Below are 5,000 nucleotides of genomic sequence, written 5' to 3'. Positions count from 1 at the left end.
ACGAGTTAAGCAGGCAGCCTCAAATATTGAGGAATCTACTAGCTCGCAGGGACGACTGCGCACCGGTGGCTCAGTTGGTTGAGCACCGGGCTTGTGGGAGGTCGTGAGTTCGACTCCGGCCGGACCCACACTCAGGGTTTTAAATAACTGAGGAGAAAGAATTAGACCTTCAAGAGACATGCCCTACATGCAATGAAATGGCAGTTCTGCATCAAAGCAGTCGCAAAACACCAAGGCCAGCAACAACTGCAGAAAAGATGGGAAGAAAAATCAATGCGTGGTAGATACCCCTATTCGCACCAGTCTCTTGCAGCGCGAGAATAAATAAGAGCTCTGGACCCGGTTGTTCAAAAGCCGATTAACGCTAACCCCGGATTAAAAATTAACCAAGGAGTTGATTTTTCTACTCCCAAATGCTGTTCATCACTGATACTCGGCAAAACTTTGCATTTGAAGAAGTCACTCTTGAAAGACAAAAATAAGCAAACGAAACTTTCACCAAAAAGTTAAAAACATGAAACAAAAGTTTACGCTAATCGTGGATTAAGTTATTCGGCTTTCGAACAACCGGGCCCTGCATTTCATTTCGGCCCAGTCCGCGTTAGAATCCTCTTGCAACATTACCGTGTTATGGCTGACGCGCAAGCTCCAGTTGAAGCTGCTGTTCCCGCCGCTCAAGCCCTGGTTCAAGTGCCTCCGGTTGCCGCAGCTAATGTTGAGAATCCTCAGCAAAATCAAGCTCCTTTGCGGTATAATTTTTGCTTGTTTTACTGCTTGGTTTTTCCCTGACTGGTGTTCACCCTTTCGCCTTTCCCTCCCCTTTGTCGTCCACGTGGCTGCTTGTTGGCACCATTGTTTCGATAGTTTTCGTCCCCTCGTTTCTATTTTATCTTTTGTACGCTTATGTTTCGCTTAGGCCGACTGGGCTGTTTTGCTCGGTTCTTGTCCCCTTTTGCACACCTTTTATTTACTATGTCAGTGTGCTTCGCCTCGCAAACACCGGGTTTCTGTAGTGCTTTCTTTTTGGCTCCCTTCTCCCTTGCACACGCTTCATTTGTTATTTGAGTGTGCTTCGCCTCGCAAACACCGGGTTTGCGTAGCGCTTCTCTCTTCGGCTCCTCTGTCCCTTGCACACGTTTTATTTGTTATGTGAGTGTGCTTCGCCTCGCAAACACCGGGTTTGTGTAGTCCTTCTTTATTCCGTTCCCTTCCCGTTTGCACACGTTTTATTTGTTATGTGAGTGTGCTTCGCCTCTCAAACTTCGGTTTTGTGTAGTGCTTCTCTCTTCAGTTCCCTTCCCCTTTTTGCACACGTTTGTTTGTTTGCCGGTGTGCTTCGCCTCGCAAACCACGATGTTGCGCAGTGCTGTCTTTCCTTCGTCCTTCGATTTTGTTAGCTTATCCGATCTCTGTACTTTATGGTAATTTTTTGTTTCGCGTATTTCGCCTTGCAAGCGTCAGGTTTGCGCGGTGCATTCCCTCCCTTCCCTGTTACTTGTATGATTTCTTTGTTTCTTTCCTTTCCGCTATCTTGTGTTTTCGAATATTTTGCCTCCCAACGGGTTTTTGTTTAGTCCTTTTCTCACTGTCTTCCCGTTACCTCGCGTACTTTATTAGTTTGTTTAATACGTTCTTCCTTTGCCTCGTAAACATTGGTATTGTGTAGTACTTTCCTCTCCCCCTTTTATTTTAGCTTCTGCGTGCTTGTTTGGCGTTATTGTTTTCAAAAGTTTTTTGTTTTCCTACTTTGCCGCGCATATTTTTGGCCTTTGCCCAGTGCTTTTCCCCTGACGCCTATTTAGTTCATTGTTTTTTTTTTTTTTTTCGCAGTGTTTTCTTTCTGCGTGTCTCGTCTCCCGAACTCGCGTTTGTGGAGTTCAATTTTTGTTATTTCCTGGTCTTCATGTTTTTTGCCCTAGTCTCCCCTCGTTTTGCTTCTATTTTGGTGTTCTATAAATTGTTGTGTCATCGTATTTCCTCCGCCTTTTTTCGGCACCTTTTATTTCTGTCATAATGTAATTTCTTCTTGTTAGGTTTGAGGGGGCTGGGGTAATGCGTAGCTTGCTCTGCACAATTAACCTGTCATGGCGTCGAAAGTCATTGTAACGCGAATGGCGTTTTAGTACATCTTTAAAGAAAATATACCCATATGGAGCTCAAGAATGGAACGTCAAGACAGGTGGTGAAACATAAAGATCTGGAATCTTAAAAGCGACGAGTAATGGACTTCGACAGCGTGAATCTTTCGCCCATCAAGCCGAAATCAAAATGAGCTGTACTTCTAATATTTCGCCAAGGTGGTGTTACGTACAACACTGAAACCAAATGGAAATTTCTCTGGTAACTTACGGGTTCAACAAAGACAGAGAAGGAATCGAATCCCACAAGTAGATCTGTGATCTCTGTTGTGTGTCTCACAGTGTTTACTGAAGTCGCATCTATTTAAAGTTTGCCTGTTTGTCTGGCAAGTAACATTCATTTTGTACTCAACTCTGCAAAGGTTAAAAAAAATTGGAAATGTGACAATGAAAAATTTTTTGAATGAAAGCTTGTTGTCTCTTTTGTGCTTTATTATTTACGGTCAAGGTTCTTTCGAAAAGGGTTTGATGTGAACTGTCAGAAATTTATTTGGCAAGATTTCCGCTCAGGTCCCTACTTCATTATGCATACACTCCTTTGTTTCAAGAAAACAATAGCGATAACAATAGACGTCCTTTGGGACAGTGGGACTGTGGCGCTTTGTTCTTTCTTTTTAGAGGTTTTTTTTCTAAGTCTAGATGGACTTAAAAAACGTCGGTCGAACTTCTGTCTGAAATACGGAAAATCGAACAGTTTTTCCTGCAATTTCGGCACTTTTCCTGCAATTTTACCCATTTTTCAGTTTTAGAATAAGCGCAAGAAGTGGAGTTTCAAGCAATCGTTGTAATAGGGTTCAGATTCGCAAACATAACAAACAAACCAAATAAAAGTACTGTCATAATAAATTTAATGGCTACCTGTAAGTTCGATTGTAGGTGCTCGGCGCTGCACGTGTATATAATTACGTATCATTGTTATGTAAATAGTCAGCCAGAATTCAAAATAAATATCATTTTCAAGGTGTGAATTAGCAACTTGACACGTTAGCTCAGTGGGACTGTGGCGCTTTGTTCTTTCTTTTTAGAGGTTTTTTTTCTAAGTCTAGATGGACTTAAAAAACGTCGGTCGAACTTCTGTCTGAAATACGGAAAATCGAACAGTTTTTCCTGCAATTTCGGCACTTTTCCTGCAATTTTACCCATTTTTCAGTTTTAGAATAAGCGCAAGAAGTGGAGTTTCAAGCAATCGTTGTAATAGGGTTCAGATTCGCAAACATAACAAACAAACCAAGTAAAAGTACTGTCATAATAAATTTAATGGCTACCTGCTCTTTTGGTTCTTCCTGTCTTCTTAAAAATTCGCCGAGACACTGCAAAGTGTGTATTTTTTTCATTTCCTGTATTTAGGATCACGAACGGTGCATTTAGAGGGATTTTGCGATTTATCGCTCTTAGTAGAGATCGGCAATGTGCTCAATGATACTTCCAAGTAAATAGCTTTGGTATCATGGATCCATGGATGTTCCCGTACGAGGCATACTTCGTTTCACTCCCCATCATGTCTTTTCAATGCCCTGCTGTGGGCTCGTTTGTCTGGGTCGACGAAGATTAGGCGATGCTTAACTGCGGTGAGATGATGTTAGCCCTTGTCTTGTAGGCAGTTGTAAACTTTCCGGCCACAGGTAGCTAGGGCTAATATTTTTTCAAGGAAAGTTTACGGTCAGAAAATTAATATGTGTTCTGGCGGATTGAAGGCTATCCATTGCAGTTTTTTCGTGAGCATCGCGAAAGAGATCCATCTCCCGATGCGGCACTTTGTCTTTGCCAACTGACTGCGTTTTCACACAGGTTTTGGACACGGAAGACGAAAGTAAATTGTCTTCTTTGCACCACTCTATGCACAACTCTGGAAAGGCTATAAAGCAGGGACAATTTCCAAATGATCAAATCTCCCATTGCTGTGACCCTTTTACTTCTGTAGCCATCTTCATTTTTACGAAGACACAAGTGTGCTTCAAAAGAAGGGAAATATGAAACGATTTTAATTGCAATGAACTCGTGCATGAAAGTTTCCCATGAAAGATGCACCAATCAGACTTTAAGCGTGGTATACTCTTCCACGCAGTGAACTTATGAGTGTGCCGCACGCACGGGGCATGAAGGAAAAGCAGGTCACAGTTCACAGCAATACTTGAAAACCTAAAACTATCACAGGGACTAACCTTAAGCCTAAACAGTGCCTTTAGTCGTAATTAGGGTTACGGTTAGCATTATTAAAGGGATGGGTTGTTTCAAAAGTAGTAAAACAGGGATCTCTTAACGGTAACCTACAAGTGTAAGTTCGATTGTGGGTGCTCGGCGCTGCACGTGTATATAATTACGTATCATTGTTATGTAAATAGCCAACCAGAATTCAAAATAAATATCATTTTCAAGGTGTGAATTAGCAACTTGACACGTTAGCTCAGTGGTAAAGAACAGGGACAAATAATCCAGAGGTTTACAGTGGGTCGGAGTTCAAGGCAAGCTGCGAGTAACAAATCGTGGGATAAAATGGCAGAAAAAGCCGAGCGGGATCTGGAAATAAAAACAAGACGAAGGGATAGAGAGGGGAAAGCTGGGACAAAAACGAGTAACGGTGTGGGCGATGAAGGGAAAGAAGAGAGAGGGAGGGAGAGAAAAAATGAGATCCGTTTTTATTCATCCCGTAAGTACAAATTATTCATGTATATATTCGGTTCTCTTGGGTATACGTATTGTTCTACAAAAGAATAGCGCGAATGAATAATTAATTTATTCTGTATGCATAATGAGGTAGGGACCTGTGCGGAAATCATTCCATTTATTTAATTGCATATGCTTTGTGATTGTGTGTTTCGCTTGCACGCACGCAACTGAAATAGGAAGGGTTTCTTGCCTCTT

The sequence above is a fragment of the Montipora capricornis genome, chromosome 2 (genome assembly GCF_036669925.1).
Source record: "Montipora capricornis isolate CH-2021 chromosome 2, ASM3666992v2, whole genome shotgun sequence".
NCBI classification, from domain to species: Eukaryota; Metazoa; Cnidaria; class Anthozoa; order Scleractinia; family Acroporidae; genus Montipora; species Montipora capricornis.
The sequence above is the reverse complement of the archived record's forward strand: the minus strand, read 5'-3'. Positions refer to the sequence as shown.